At 42.4% G+C, this 17,312-nt stretch overlaps 1 long non-coding RNA gene across 3 annotated transcripts in view; it reads right to left on the reverse strand.

The window, feature by feature from the left end:
* The window catches only part of LOC122233145, a 59,501-nt gene extending 42,745 nt beyond the window's left edge, over positions 1-16,756 (reverse strand). For 2 of the 3 annotated variants that reach the window (XR_006210624.1, XR_006210622.1), the window contains exons 1-3: positions 16,668-16,756; positions 14,426-14,606; positions 5,072-5,260 (exon numbers count right to left, since the gene is read on the reverse strand). This is a non-coding gene — a long non-coding RNA (uncharacterized LOC122233145). The remainder of the gene's footprint in view (positions 1-5,071; positions 5,261-14,425; positions 14,607-16,667) is intronic. The other variant, XR_006210623.1, reaches the window with a different exon arrangement.
* Positions 16,757-17,312: the final 556 nt, after the last annotated feature.

The raw sequence follows: 17,312 nt of genomic DNA on the forward strand, positions 1-17,312 counted from the left end.
GCGGGGGGGAGGTACTGGGGGCAGAGTTGAAACAACGAGGGGCAGAGGACTAGCGAGTCCCCGGCGTGGTTGGGGCCAGGCGTCCATCTGAGGAAGGAGGCCTGGCCTCGGGCTCCGTCTGCACCAGTGGAAAAAGCTACGTAAGTGCCAAGTCAGAGGAGAGCGAGTCATGGCCCAGGGCTTTACAATCTGTTTCACGAGCTCTTCCTCCCAGCCCAGCACGCCAGGCAGCAACATTTCTCCATTAGTGCCCAGCAGATGTGAGCCTGTGTGCCCCGGGGGAGCACGAGGCCTCTGACACAAGCAGGTGGCAGCTGAGGGTCCTGGGAGGGCTTAGGAATTGAAGGAGTGCATTCGCACGTCTAAATGGTCTCCCCTTTTATGGGGCTCGGGGAGTCGCATGCATGTGGTGGTTTGGGGTCAGCTTTCAACCCAGACCCTCACCCTGCCCTTCTCCTGATGGTATAAGCAGGGTCTGGCTCTGCCGGATGCCCCGCTGCCTCTCCCTGGGACCAGAGAGGCTGTGAGGAGCAGCAAAGAGCCCTCTGTCCTGGGGAGAGACTGTCTTCATGGAGGCGGGGGGGAGGGGGGGGGAATGGAAGGCAGGGGTCAACACCGAGAAGGGAGCAGAACAGTCACCAGGAAGACTGAGCAGCACAGATGGGGGGTTCCCAGGGACTGGGGGTTAGGGATTCAGGGTTAACTGCTGACAGAAATCCCTGGAGATGCTTTCTGGGGCTCCCACCCACCTCTCCTCCTCTGGTGTTGCTTCCCTCCCCTCCCCAGGAGCTCTGCTTACGGCCAACCACAGCTGCCCACCATCTCCTACACATTCAGCACCTCTGGCTCTTGGTCTCTGCCCTGGGTTCTTTGGAAACTAAGGGTTGTTATCAAGAGGGGCATTGAGAACGAGGAGGGGGTTTCCACCCCCTTCTCTGTGGGCCTCAGCCCTGCCATGGGCAGCATTCCCTTCCCTCTTCCCGAATCTGGAACTTTGTAACCCCTCCACCCAGCCGAAAAGACAGAAGAAAGATTTTTGAGAAGAACCACACTGAAACCATCCTTTGCCATTCAATTCGGCAGCTGAGTCTGACGCTGGAGGGAGGAGGGGAGGGGAAGGGAGAAGTGAGGAGGGGAGAGGCGAGCTGAAGATGGTGCTTAGGAACCCAACATTGGGCCGGTGAGTAGAGCTGGAAAAGGTCCTAGTGACAGGGAGTCACGATCTCCCCTCCTTCCCTCCTCCTGGGAGGGCGCCACTCTTCACACCCAAGGGTAGGGACGGGAGACAGGTTGGAGGGCTTGCTCAGGCCACATCAAAAAAGAAGAAAATAGAAAATTCTGCATGCTGGCTATGATGTGCATGGGAGACAGCACTGGAAAGTGTCCACACATGCCTTTCCGGGGTCTCTGCTCTTTCTTATCTGAAGGATCTTCGTAAATGAGCGCCCACCTAAACTGTTTTTAAAAAATAGTGGAAAGAAAAAAAAAACAAAAAATAAAAAAATAAAACAAACAAACAAAAATAGTGGAAAGGGTGCCATGTGTGTCCCAAAGAAAGGTTCCTGATGAATTGAGGAGCCATAATAGACACAGTTTTGAGGTAGACGCAAAGCAATAAGCACCGAACACCTCATAATACGTATAATCACTGAGGTTTGAAATTTTGTCAATAGTCGTTGTAAACACAGCGCTCCACTGTACGGGCCACAGGTCCGCTTTGTCGCTGTACGTGGGCTATAATCTGGGTGTTCACGTAACAGTGTCACCTAAACGGGTGGGCCCCTAGCTATCATCTCGAATGCCAGTCCTGTGGCTCCAGCTAAAACTCACCAAAGACCATGTCCACTTGTGGAGGTTTTCCTTTACGATACCCTGCAGTGAACCCCGATGACACTCAGGAATGAGAGCCAGAGGCCACGGATGATGCTGCGTCTTCATAAATTAGGCTCTGTGGCTCAGACGTAGTAAGGCTCATGTCCTCTCGCCCCCCTGACTGACACAATAACGGGGGTCCCCAAAGGGCAACAAGTGGACTTCACGTAAGAGGGGACGCCACCTACGGAGACGTTTCTTCCCGTAATCTGGGCCAGCCCCCTTTAACAGCAGAAGAGTGTGGTCCTTCATCTCTGAATTTCATCTTTGAGACTGTGACACAGATGTTTCCTTGGATTCCTGAAATTTGTTTAAACAGGAACAGACTAGGGGCACCTGGGTGGCTCAGTCAGTTAAGCGTCTGACTTCGGCTCAGGTCATGATCTCACAGTTCATGGGTTCGAGCCCCGCATCGCGCTCTGTGCTGACAGCTCGGAGCCTGGAACCTGCTTCAGATTCTGTGTCTTCCTCTCTCTCTCTCTCTCTACCCCTCTCCTGCTCTCCCTCTCCCTCTCTCTCTCAAAAATAAATAAACATTTAAACACTTAGGAACAGACTAGACCATGTCTTGTGCATCATGACCACGTGCTCACATGATCAATGACCCCAGGCACGGTTAGAACCCTACTCTTGCACCAAACAGCTCTGCAATAGCCCTCCAGACAAATCCACAGCACAGGACAGCACAGGCTATCTTTCCAATGACACCAGGAGTTTCTTGAAGTGGGAGAATATATTCTAACCCTTACCAGCTTTCTTTCTGGGGGAAGAATGTTACTTGCCCCAGGTAGCAACTCAAATGCTAATTCTTTTCAGAGCCCTGAAAATGTTAATTTCCTCAGCTTCTATTGTGCTCCAGCATTCTAGGTAAACAAAAAATGTGAAGGAGGCTTGTGTAAGGGAAGGCAGGCAGATGCAGGCAAGAAAGAGACTGGGGAGTGCATATCTCAGGCCCCTGAACCCTGTCCTTGGAGATCTGCACCCTTCAGGTGCCTTGGAAATGCCACTGGAGCTAGGTGGGGTTCAGAATCTGTAAGGAATCAGGTTCAGCACCTGTCAGTTACGTGCAGTGCCCAGCAGTGATGCACACCTTGCAAGATGTACCAAGAAGAATGTACATTTTCTCTCTCTGCCTAAGATACATACAGTCCCCCATCTTCTTGGGCCTGAAGAATATCACATTGGGTTTTTCAGAAACTAGCATTTGGAAATGCCAGAATTTTCATCGTGTCTTTTGTCTTCAAGACACTCTTCTGAGGACTCCTAAGGAGCTCTCTCAAGAGGAAAGAAAGAAGAGTAGGAGTGGCAGTGGCTGTCTTTGCTTTATCTCACAAATTGGTATATTGTGTACGATTATTTTTGAATTTGGGACACCTGGGTGGCTCAGCCGGTTAAGCATCCGACTCCGGCTCAGGTCATGATCTCACAGTTCATGAGTTCAAGCCCCACATCAGGCTCTGTGCTGACAGCTTAGAGCCTGGAGCCTGCTTTGGGTTCTGTGTCTCCCCCTCTCTCTGCTCCTCCCCTGCTCATGCTCTGTCTCTCTTTCTCTCCTTCAAAAATAAATAATAATTAAAAAAAAACATTAAAAAATTTAAAAAAATAAAAAAGATTATTTTTGAACTAAACTTTCATTTAAAAAAAAATGTTGCAGAGGCGCCTGGGTGGCTCAGTAAGCATCTGACTTTGGCTCAGGTCATGATTTCAGTTCTCGAGTTTGAGCCCCCGCATAGGGCTCTCTGCTGTAAGGCAAAGCCCACTTGGGATCCTCTGTCTCCCTCTCTCTCTTCCCCTCCCCCTCTTGTGCTCTCTCTCTCTCTCTCACCCCAAAAAATAAATAAAATTGCAAATTGTCTCTCTATTCTATAGAATAAAGTTAATGTTTAATGCCTCCTATATGGCAGGTGGGAATTTAAACTATGTAGTTCTCTTAAGGTTGTGTATGGGCTTAAGAGGTAAGAACAGGAACAAATTCAGATTATCACAGTCTCAGGAAGATGTGGGGAAGACCTTGCATCAACTTCTCACAATCTAGGGCCTTCTCCACTCACCGAGGGGCGATAAGCAAATATCAAGAGCATTGTGTTTTGTGGTCTGGGAAGTGACCTTTGGGCTCTGCTACATAATACTGGGTTTCATGAAGTTCCCAGGATGCATCAGGGGCAGCCGACACAGTGGTTTGGTGTCTTGCTTCACCAGACAAGACCCAGTCGTTTTTGCCTTATTTAGAAATAGACTTGTTTTATTATGACACGGACCGTTTGTTAGCACAGAGAGAGACAGAGAGGCTCACAATGTTTGAGTCCCTTATCTTGCATTGTTTATGTTCTTAAAATAATTTAATTAGCTTAATAAACAAAAGCATTTTCAATTCATAAACAAAGAGAACTCAGAAAAATCAAATGTCCCAAAAGGCAAAAATAATAGAGAAGTCAAATCATTCCAAGACTTTCTCTCACTCTCTGGTGTGCATATTCTTGCAAACCTCGCCCCTGACAGCCAGTGGGGCTTGGGAGACATGTGTTTATTTCCTCCTTTTGGTAGGTCACGGAAGCCTTCCAGAAGGATCGATATTTAAATGGACTCTGAAAGGCCGCATTCTTAAATGACTCCCTAAAAACTTAAAATGGAAAGAAGAGCCAAATACAAGGTTAATCATTTATAAAGCAGTTTTAAATACATGGGTTGATTCAATTTTTAAAGCAGGAGGAATTTAAAACTGTAAGGCCAAAGGAGGATTTCTTAGAAGAGCAAAAGGAATGAAGGGGTTCTGTAATTCTGAGTTTAAATTAGCAGCACAAGCAGACTATATCCTTTGAATCTTCGACTGTATCTTACTCATATTTCTGGCTTTTAAATTATTCTCGCTTGTTTAACCCATAGATGACTAGGGATGGTCTCAAAATGTACTTGTTATCTTTGCACTGTGCTGTATCTTTACACTTCAAATTATGGGTTGTATTATTACTATTATAGCAGTGGCTATTAGCAGTGGCTGTTAGCAAAGCCAGATGGCTTGCCGTTGTTTCTGATGGGTCTCAACTGTGGCCCAATAAACTCTTCCACCCATATCAGTCATGGCTTGATCAGATAAGCATAATCACCAGGAGGTAATACATATGTGTATGTGCTTACCTACACACATATGCAGAGGTATCGGTATGGGTATAGACAGATATCTTTGTTACACGACTTTTACCTTAGAGGATTGTGGGAGATGATCGCTTTTGTCCACAGAGCAGGCAGTGGGAAAGCAAGGATAAGCCAGGACCCGCGAGCATGAGCTGGAACCCATAAGGACAGACAGAACCCCACGTCAATTCTTGCTGCCTCTGACTTTGCCGGTGTTGATGTCCTGTAGGATAAGCTGGTGCCCTTCATCACGGAGCTGACCGGTCAGAGAAGCCAAAGGAGAATGCAAGAGAAGGAGAAGCAGCTGCAGAACTGGCTGCCACCCCACACCAACAAGATGAGCCAGCAGAGAGCAACAACATATGAGCTACATCATGGCTGCTCCTTCAGTTCCTCCCTCCACATCTCCCACAGTGTCTCTCTTGGGGCCTACCCTAACCCAAAACAAACAGGGGAAGGAATTCTGGGAAATACAGGTCAGTCTAGGCAAGTCGACACATTACAAAGCCACCATGCACACACACTCCCTGTGCCCTGTTTTCTTGCATGAAAGGAGGTTTAGTGTTCCGTGTAGAACGACGGAATCACAGACAATGGAGAAAATTCAGCTCTGCCCCATAGTGAGCACGCCGTCATGTCAACAGACACTTAGAGCACCTCCTTTGCACAGGCACTGTGCATCAAAGGTGCAATGGTGAATGGAACCTGGTTCCCATCTTTAAGAGGCTAATCATCTGGGAGGATGAGGGGAAAGAGAAACAGAACAGGTAATATCAATACAGGTATTATAACAACTATTATGATAAGGGAGTGCACCCAGACTGCACAGCAGTGGCCACCCGGGCGAACTTCCGGAGGATGTGTTATCTCAGTAGTCTTACAGGGTGAAGTAGGAGTTGCCTAAGTGAAGATATATAAGTAGAAATTTTAAGGTGGATGGGGAGAGAATAGCCATTAAGGTTTATGGTAGAGGTGAGATGGGGAGACTTACAAGCAATCATTGTGGGAGGCTGGGAGTAGAAGGAAAAGGTGTTGGAGAAGTAGGTGTTGCAAGCCTAGGAAAGTCTATACATGCTACTCCAGGGAGTTTGCACTTCATCTTCTAGAACTGGGGAGGAATGAAAGAGTTAAACACATAAAAATGATACGATTGCTGAAGTAAATGATCTTCACAATAGCCACCACAATGGTCTCCTTCCTTTGCACATGTGTGGTGCTCATCACATTAAGAGATAGGGTCTGATTCCCTCCCATGAATCTTGGGCTGGCCTAAGCAACTGCTTGACTAAAAGAAGGTAACAGAATCAACATTCCAAGGGAGAGTCTTAAGGAGTCTTACAGCTTCTGCCTAGACTCTTGGAACATTCACTCTTGGGATAAGACACCTCTTCCTGGAAGCAAACCCGTGCTGTCAGAAGCTCAAAGCATAGGGAAATGCCACATAGAGGTTCTCCACTCAATCACCCTAGCTGAGCTCCCAGCCAAACACCATCACGTGGTTTGCCATCATGAATGACCTGGCTAGCCAAGTTAAGCACATAGAGGACTTCAGTCCCAGGTACCATCTAAATACAGCTTCATGAGACACCCCAGATGAGAACTGCAGGATTTGAGAGATAATGAATTTTGTTTTTGATTTCTAAGGTTTCTTATTTTTTACATAGCAACAGATAACCAGAATTGTCATTTTTATATTTTAGGGGGGGGAAACCTCTTGGAGGATAGCCTATTGACTTAAAAGAGATCGAATGGAAATAGGGAGAACTGGTAGGAACCCATTGACATAATCAGAAGGAAAGATGACAGCCTGAGAGTACCAGTTAAGGCAAAGAATAAAAGCAATATTCTAGAAACAGGAAGCAGACTTAATAGACTTCACAAAAAATGATGAATAAAGAAGAGAGGAAGAGTCAAAAGTGCTCTGTGTCTCTTGCACAGTGGGTGGAAGCTGGCTTTCTTGGTTCCAAAGACCTAGAACACTGAAGGACAATCATGTGTGGTGGAGAGAGGAATATGATGAGGCTGGATAGACACAGGGTGAATTAGAGGTTCTTAGTGTCACCCAGATTGGCAGGTTCAGGAGGAAGCTTGGCTGGGAGTTGGAAACCCAGTGGGGAAAAACTCCTCATAGATGTCACTCATTAAAGACTATGAGAGTGAACAAAATAATTCAAGGAGAGGATTTGAAGTGAACTGAGAAATTGGCCAAGAATGCACAGCTTGAGAAAACTTACACTTTCATTCTCTGTCATGGAATAGTTTGCATGAACTTGGGCAAATAGCTGGACATTTCTCAGTGACCACATTTCCACAATGGATTTTGCTGTGGGTTTTTAATATGATATTTAATGTAATAATGCATTCCAAATACCTGGCCTAGAACTTGGCATAAGAGCTCGCTAAAAATGGCAGATGGTTTCTACTATTGATATTATTATCATAATTTGTGTTGAAGGGATGGGTTGCTGAGATATCCATGAAGGAGACCAAGAACTGTTAGAGAGTTGGGAAGAAGACAGGAGGGTCACAGAAGCACAAGAATTGAGAGTTTTGAGAAAGAGCCAGGGTGGAGGTGGGAGGGTAGGATGTTCTTACTGGAATTGGCAATATTCAGGTTGCTGAGGACCTTGATAGGGAAATTTTTAATGGTGTAATAGGAGTTTAGCAAAGCTGGGAAGTGGGATATGAAAATACACAGATTGTTCTTTTAAGATATTTGGCAAGACATAAAGAAACAAAGAAGTCCTGCCATTTGCAACAACATGGGTGGACCTTGAGGGCATTATACTAAGTGAAATAAGTCAGGGAAAGACAAATACTGTATGATCTCACTTATGTGTGGAATCTAAAACACACACACACACAAAACAAGCTTATATAGAAAGGGATCTGATTCGTGGCTACCAGAGGCAGGTATAGGCAGGGGGTAACTGGAGGAAGGTGGTCACAACGTCCAAACTTCCAGTTACAAAACAAATAAGTACTAGGGATGTAAATGCACAGTGTGATGACTGTAATTAACAACAGTTATCAATATACAGGGAAGTTGTTAAGGGAGTAAATCCTAAGAGTTCTCATTACAAGAAAAACATTTTTTCTTTCTTTTCTTTGCTTTTTCTTTTTATTGTATCTATATGAGATGATGGATGTCAACTAAGCCTATAGTGGTGACCATTTCATAACATATGTATGTCAAACTGTTGTGCTATGTACCTTAAAACTTATGCAGTAATGTAAGACAATAATAACTTAATAAAACTGGAAAATAAATAAAAGTAATTTTTAATGAATAAACTACTTTCTAAAAAGAGAAACTTAAGCAAAAATGAACTACTGGGACCTCACCAAAATAAAAAGCTTCTGCACAGCAAAGGAAGCAATCAGCAAAACTAAAAGGCAACCAACAGAATGGGAGAAGATATTTGCAAACGATGTATCAGATAAAGGGTTAGTATCCCAAAATGTATGAAGAACTTATCAAACTCAACACCCAAAAAACAAATAATCCAGTGAAGAAATGGGCAAAAGACATGAATAGACACTTCTCCAAAGAAGACATCCAGGTGGCCAACCGACACATGAAAAAATGCTCAACATCAGTCATCATCAAGGAAATACAAATCAAAACCACAATGAGATACCACCTTACACCTGTCAGAATGGCTAACATTAACAACTCAGGCAACAACAGATGTTGGCAAGGATGCGGAGAAAGAGGATCTCTTTTGCATTGTTGGTGGCAATGCAAGCTGGTGCAGCCACTCTGGAAAACAGTATGGAGTTTCCTCAAAAAACTAAAAATAGAACTACCCTACAGCCCAGCAATTGCACTACTAGGTATTTATCCAAGGGATACAGGTGTGCTGCTTCGAAGGGACACATGCACCCCAATGTTTATAGCAGCACCATCAACAATAGCCAAAGTATGGAAAGAGCCCAAATGTCCATCGATGGATGAATGGATAAAGAAGATGTGATACACACACACACACACACACACACACACACACTGGAGTATTACTCAGCAATCAAAAAGAATGAAATCTTGCCATTTACAACCACGTGAATGGAACTGGAGGGTATTATGCTAAGAGAAATTAGTCAGTCAGAGAAAGACAAATACCATATGACTTCACTCACATGAGGACTTTAAGAGACAAAACAGATGAACATAAGGGAAGGGAAACAAAAATAATATAAAAACAGAGAGGGGGACAAAACATAAAAGACTCATAAATATGGAGAACAAACAGAGAGTTACAGGAGGGGGTGTGGGGGTGGTATGGGCTAAATGGGGAAGAGGCACTAAGGAATCTCCTTCTGAAATCACTGTTGCACTATATGCTAACTAATTTGGATGTAAATTTTTTTAAAAAGTTAAATAAAAAAAAAAGATTTAATGGCTCAACCAAGAAATTAAAGAATAAATTAAAAAACAATACATGGGAGGAAATGATAATGAAAACACAATGGTCCAAAACCTTTGGGATGCAGCAAATACAGTCATAAGAAGGAAGTATATAGCAATAGAGGATTTATTGCTATTGACGTTAACCTCGATTATCTGGCCAAGGTGTGTTTGCCAAGTTACTCCACTATAAAATTACTTTTTACCCTCTTCCAAACTGTACTTTTTGAAATCAACTCATTAAGTTCAGTCTATATTTAGAACAGAAAAGATTAAGCTGCACCTCCCGGGGGTGGGGAGCAGGCCTCCAAATAAATGATTTAGAATCCAAAAATAAATAAAATAAATAAAAACAAAAAGAGAAATTTTACTGGAAAGAAAAGGAGAATAGCAGTGTGAAAAAAGCTTTTGTTCGATTGCCGTTCCTGTTGCTATCATTATTTACATGCTGTTTTGTTTGTTTGTTTGTTAAAACGGAAGAGATATGAGTTAAAACGAAAAAGAACCTAGACATAGGGAAAAAACAGAAAGGGCTTCAAGCAAAGACCCTTGACTGAGAACATAATTAAGTCCTGTAGGGGGAGACCTAGAGCACTGGCAGGCAAAGAAGTGTCTGGGACTCAGCTGGCTTGGGATGGCAGCCTTATGGGAGCATAATTTCAGAGCAGAATTTTAGAAGAGATGGAATAATGCGAAATTTGAAGACTTAGTGGGAGAGGACTTTGCATATTATGAGGTGGTTATGCAAGTATTTCCTTCTTATGGGCTTAACCAGCTGGCTCTGAGCATTAATGTTTGCCCTCAGGAGATAAACATGGGGACTGATCCAAGAGTTACTACCTAAATAGCCATGGTTTATGGGGGAGTTTAGTTTACACAGACATGAAAGCCTTCAGCTCACCCGGGTAGAAGACATGTGGAGCTAGAGTTAGGAGACCCCCACAGTCCTTGCTGGACAGAGAGATGGGATCAGAAAGTGTCCCTGACTAGAATCCAAACTGAATAACTCAGATTCAGGGAAATGAGCTGCAGGGGTTTTCAGGGACCAGTGAGGTGGGGAAGGTAAAGAGTAGATTCTGGGCTATAGTTTCTTCAAAGGTGGGTAGATCTCCACAACTAGATAGAACAAGGTTCTAGATTAGGCTCCAGACTAGCTAGAATAAGGACATCCCACCTTATTCTTCCTGCTGATGGTATCAAAACAGCCAGGACAAAATTCATAAAGCAACTGAAAGAAGACTCAGAAGTTACAGGAAAGAAGATAGACTGGCAAGGGCCTGCCAGGCTCAAGGACCCATCCAGTAGTGAGTTCCTGGGTTTTGTTTGCTTGTCTGTTTGTTTTGTTTTGTTAAATTTTTTCACTTCTTATATATGGCAGCTTGAGCTCTGGAGAGGACCACCCAGAAGCATCATGGGTACAGATTTTTAAAAGCCCAGGAAAAGTCTTCTTTCTATAGCCAAAGGACCAAAACATACAATATTTGTGTTTTGCAGGGCAAAACTTTTGACCATATCTGCATATTTCCCTTCTGTAGTCAAACACCCCTGCCCCCAAAAAAAGAAAGAAAGAAAAAAGCTTTGTCCCTTCCCCTTCTTACCAGGTGCTGCAGGTAAGAGCAGTGGGTAGAATCCAATTAGCCATCCCTCTTCCTGCAACAAAGAAATGATATCCTTCCCCCCACCCCCTAACTAGAATACAGTGAGGTGGATTATGTGGAGGAGAGAACTAAAGGGAGTGAGCTTCTAAATCTGATTATGAAATCCTGGATAGAGCTCTCAGGGACCTGTGCATAAAACAGACAAGAACTATTCAGTAATGGTTTGAAAGGATAGAAAAACTGAATACTGATCTGAAACATCACCTAGTTTCGAGATTGGCGTCTGGGTTTAATGCACAGTGGGGCATGCCATAACAGTACTGCCAAGGTTTTGACATTGACATTTGAACCACAGCCCACAAAGAGGACCAAGACATGCATTCTCAGTCTAAACTGGTTGACTGCCTGCTAAAATAAAAGATTTAAGTAAGAATCAGAGTCACATAGTCCTCACAATGTCTAGAACACAATCCAAAATCTCATCGCACTGAGAACCATAAAAATCTCAAATTAAAAAAGGCAATCGACAGACATCAGTATTTAGATGCCGCAGATATTGTACTTATCTGATGAGAATTCTAAAGCAGTTACTATACAAATGTTTTAATTTTAAAGTAATTATGAGTGCTTGAAACAAATGAAAAGATAGAAAGTCACAGCAAATAAATAGAAAATGTAATGAAGAAACAATGAAAAGTTCTACAAATGAAAAATATAGTTACCAATTTTTTTTTTAAATCACTGGATGGATTTACAACACCGTGGATGGAGCTAGAAAGTATAATGCTAAGCAAAATAAGTCAGTCAAAGAAAGACAAATACCATATGATTTCACTCATATGTGGAATTAAAGAAACAAAACAATGACCAAAGGAAAGAGAGAGAGAGAGAAACCAAGAAGCTTATAGAGAACAAACTGATGGTTACCAGAGGGGAGGTGGGATGCAGGAAGGGGTAAAATAGGTGATAGGGATTAAGGAGTGCACTTGTGATGAGCACCAGAAGGAGTGCACTTGTGATGAGCACATGAAAGTGTTGAATCACTATAGAGTGCATCCGAAACTAATGTAACACTGCATGTGAACTATACTGGAATGAAAATGAAAAGCTAATAAAAAATCACTGGATGTACTCAATAGCAAAAATTCATGAGAAAAGACCGACAACCCAACACAAATATAAGCAAAAGATATGGACAGGGTTTTATGCACACACCAGTTTACAGAAAAGGAAATACAAATAACTCACAACAAAGATGTTTGAGTTCAACTTCACTCACAATGAGAAAAATAAAAATTAAAACTATGAGGGTGCCTAGCTGGCTCAGTCAGTTGAGTGTCTGACTTTGGCTCAGGTCATAATCTCACAGTTAGTGGATTCCAGCCCCACATCGGGCTCTGTGCTGACAGCTCGGAACCTGGAGCCTGCTTCAGATTCTGTGTCCATCTCCTTCTGCCCCTCCCACTCATTCTCTCTCTCTCTCTCTTTCTCTCTCTTTCTCTCTCGAAAATAAATAAACATTAAAAAAAAATTAAAACTATGAGGAGATACTAATTTTCACCTGTCAAGGTGGCATAGCTCCCAAGTGTATTCATGCTTGGTGTGAATACACTTACTCTATTGGTGAGAATGTGGAAAATTGTCATAGATGGCTTATGAGCATCTAGAATATTGGCCACATCTCTAAAACCCACATGCCATTTGGCCCCGTAATTCTACTTGTGGAAATCTATTATACAGAAAACTTGTATATGCATGAAATGACAATGTCATTCTTTGCATAATCACCGAAGACTAAGAAATAATTTAAGGTCCATCCACAGGCTACTGGTTAAACTAATCCTTATAGGTCCATATAGTGGGAGGTTATAAAATGTAAGAAGAAAAAGTGGGAGGGCAGGAATGAGAACTCTCTATAACTTACTACCATTAAGTAAACAAAAGGAGAGCAATAATCCATATTCATGTGTGTGTGTTTGCATAAGGAGAACCTGAAAGGATAGTTAAACAGGAAGTGGCCGCCCATGGAGAGGAGCAGAAGCTGGTAAGATGGAAAACAGTCTTACTAGATGCCTACTAATATGTTCCGGTTATTGAACTATGTGAATGCATTGCCTATCTGAAAAAAAAAAAAAAAAAAAAAAAAAAAAAAAAAAAAACTAAACCAAAAACAATTAAACACACACACACACACACATGCACAAACCCAGAAACAGTCCTAATGTCCAGTCCCAGGGCTGTATCATAGAGGTCCCTTTATGTCTGGACCCAGTAAACCTATTCAGCGTTTCCATTAAGGTGGCTTCAATATGAGCAGGGATGCTGTTTCATCTCAGGCTCTGTTAGTCAACATGCCTCCCATCATCCTTACGGGGAAGCAGAGCCCCTGGATCACCACAGGCACTGGGGAGGATGGAAGCATTTTGCTTACAAATATTTTTCTCCATGGCCTGGGGCACTGGAGCCTCGAAAATTGCCTCCTCTACACTTCCAGCCCCTCACTGCTTTCAGCTCATCACGTGGTGCTCCCTTGTGGGTTTTGAAAAGGCTTTCTTTTTGGAAATACCATAAGCTGGTTGGTGATGACCATTCACCCAGCTCCCAGCTCTCCAGGTCGGTGTTTATGGTTTCATATGGAAACCAGGCAGAGCAAGCAAGTTCTCTTCCCTTCCCATTCCAGGTACCCAAAGCAAAACCTCATCATAGCTGGCCCTTGGGCACCTGCCACGTGGAAGGACCTCCTTCCCTGGCTCAGGAGTTTTGTTTGGGTTTTCATCAGAGCTGTTCAGCCCCCTGAAGGGCAGAGTTTGAGGATGGAGTCTTGCCTTTGACTCTCTCTAACCTGTAGCAAAAACTGCAATGGCCCTCACTTTCCATAAGGGGATCAAGTTGCTTTTCTGAAATCAGAGGAGTCACTTTTCTTCCTGTTAGTTTTGAGCTGGCTTTCCCACGGGGACACATGTGGGTCCGGGCACAGCTGCTCCCGGCTGTAACCTGGGCTGACACACGCAGACAGCTGTTGGAGGAGGGCACCCCTTTCCCTCTTTGTTCCACTGAGCTCTTGGCTTAGCTCAGCTTTTGAATCCCGGCAACACCGCTTCATCGGCAAAGCACAGCCCCCAAAATAAGGCAGAAAAGACTAGCCCATGCGGAGCCCGACTCCAGTCATTTAAAGCAAGATCGATCTCACTTCCCCTGTTTCCTCAGCGATCTGAAATAACATTTGAAGTTCTGCTTTGTCTCTTTGGAGACCTGCCAATGGCTTCAAGGCATGTAGTGAAGTTATGTATCAAGACAAGATTACACTCAGGACTTTTGAAAAGTGATTCGCACTTAGCAATAATATACGATATGAATTTAATAATCTGCCATACTACTTTCTTTCTTTCCTCAAGGAAGTGAATGGAATACTTACCGTAGCAAAAGCAATCTCTCACCATGGGCATGATTAATCAATAATGTTTTTTTTTTTTAGTTCATAAACTATTATCCATGATGGGTCTTAAAAGGAACAAAATGAGCGAGTTCTTGGATGTTCTTCTTGTGATCTTGACTACATAAATGTTCTCAAGACATCTCTTGCCATCACTTGTTAACTTTAAAAATGAAGAAAAAAATTCTTACTATATTGAAATTAATGGGTGAAATGTAGTCTTTAAGAATAAAGAACACCAAAAACCCACCGGTCACTTTCCCCATTCTGACCACAATTACATAACTAATTATCAAGTTCAATGCACTTTCCCTGCCACAATCTAGATAGGTGACTCTCACACTCTTTAAAATCTATCTTAAGTTGTATGATCATTATACTGATACATTCTTATAAAACATTTACAAAATGGGGAACAACCCATTCCACCCTGTTCCACCCACATCTCTGTAAGCTCAGTGTGGCATAGATTCTTCTAGACCTTTTTTATACGCACGTATAGACATACAAATATTTATATATAAACACAAATATTTACATTAGAGGCATATGGTTTAATTTTATGATTGTCTTTTACATATATGGAATTATATCGTACCCAACTGTTCCATAACTTGATTTTTAACTTCATGTCTTGGGGATGTTGCCACATCAATAGATGTAAATTTGCCTTTCTCTTTGGAACCACTGTGAAGTATTCGATTGTGTCTGTATCCCACACTCTGTTAACTCTTCCCCTATGCATTTATACAGTTTCCATTTTTCCCCATTACAAATGATGCTTCCATGGACATCCCTGCAAAAGCTGCTCTTTGAGCACATGAGTATTTCTCCATAGACATACCTAGATGTGGAATCATTCTGACAAAGGGACTGGAGTTTTATTTTAAAAAATACTGTTAAATAGTAATAGTTATAGCTAACTATTACATGCTTGGACCTATATTAACTCAGTCCTTATACCTATGACATAGGTAATATCATTGCTTCTATTTAGAGCTGAGAAAACTGAGGTACAGAGAGGTCAAGTAACTTGTCCAAAGTCACACCATGGAACCAGGATTCATATCTGGACATCTCACTCCAGAATCTATGTCCTTAGCAAAACAGTAGGCTGTCTCTCTCAAATGTGTAACTGTATGGACATATTATGTACCTAAACTATATACAAAAATAGAAGTTAAAAGAAATTATATAAACCAGTTAATATTTTATAACATTAATAGTCAAAAGCGTTTTCTTTTAATAAAACTATTCTTAATAGTAATATTTTTATGAAAATATGTGATGGAATATGCTCCCTTCTTAAAAATATTTGACTCTATACTTTATGATGCAGTCATTCAAAACTTAGGTTCAGTTTATTGGCTGTCACAGCTGAAAATGTTACCCCACAAAGACTCAGAGGGAAGAAGTACATGCTGGACCATACTGACTAAATCCTGATATGAATTTTTAAATCCCATCCACCAATTAATCATAGTCTTTTCCTAAAGTGTGGCTGGTAAATGTCCATTTGCTCTGTATGTCAATATGTTCTCCTTAGGAAGTAATCAGAACATTTCACGTTTCTGTGCGTGTTGGTAGCTTGTCTCCAATGTGGCCGCCATCAATTCCTTCCCTCCTAGCAAATGCCAAGTCATTTCCCTACTGAGAAACAGAGTCTGTTCTTTCATTCCCTTGAATCTTGGCTAATGTGTGACTGCTTTAGCCAATGGGGTATTGTTAAAATGAAGCTGCCTGATTTCTTTTTTGATTTAATTTGTTTTAATGTTTGTTTATTATTTATTTATTTATTTACTTACTTTTTTGAGAGGCAGACAGAGCCTGAGCAGGGGAAGAGCAGAGAGAGAGAGAGGGAGACACAGAATCCGAAGCAGGCTCCAGGGTCTGAGCTGTCAGCACAGAGCCCGACGTGGAGCTCGAACTCACAGGCTGGACTGCGAGATCGTGACCTGAGCCAAAGTCGAGCCACCCAGGTGCCCCAGACGCTGGCCGACTTCTGAGACTTGGTCATATTGAAGACTTTGGACTTTCTGGGGAAAGCCAGCCACTGCATAAGATAGAGTACCCAGAGATTGCCAGGTTGTGAGGAAACCCAGGCCTTTCATGTAGGTAGAAAAGGAAAGAGATGCTTGGCCAGCTCTCAACACTTCCAGCCAAGCTTGCCCAGACAGCAGACATGTGAATGAGAAAATCTTCAGGTGACTTCAACCTCACTCACCTGTGACTGCAGTTGTGTGAGACATCCCCAAGTGAGAACCATCCAGTTAAGCCTGTCTATACCCAGAACTGTAAGAGATAGTATTAAATTATTTTAAGCCACGTAGTTCTAGAGTGCAGATTATCTGCATCACAAACAGTAGAACAGAATTTTACTGCAATGCCACATTTGGAAGACTTTTCAGTGGGTTAGATCATTTTATTTTCATGGTTTCCTTCAAGGGTGAGACACGGCAGCTTTGTATGGGTATACTCATAAAGCTTTTTAAAAGGCATGAGAACAAGAAATATTTTCAAACATTCATTTGCAAAATGTTCTTTCTGCGGCTGTTTCTATTTTAAAAACATTTTTTTAAGCCACATATTGTTTAAAACGTCACTTTTCCTAATAGGAGCAGATTAGTTTTTTTTTCCCCCAAATATGTACAAAGCGGGAAACTACAAATCATGTTTGTCATCATAGAAAAAGTCCATTTTTTAAAACTTTTTATTGTGAAACAGTTGTGAGAAGAGTACAAAGAACTCTCGTATATGCTTCACAGAGATTTCCCAACTGTTATCATTTTACATGTTTGCTTTATCAGTCTCTGTAAATATGTGTATTAATTATTTTCCTTATGAACTATGCAACCCAGTTGCAGATATA

This window comes from Panthera tigris, chromosome D4 (assembly GCF_018350195.1).
Source record: "Panthera tigris isolate Pti1 chromosome D4, P.tigris_Pti1_mat1.1, whole genome shotgun sequence".
Taxonomy (NCBI): Eukaryota; Metazoa; Chordata; class Mammalia; order Carnivora; family Felidae; genus Panthera; species Panthera tigris.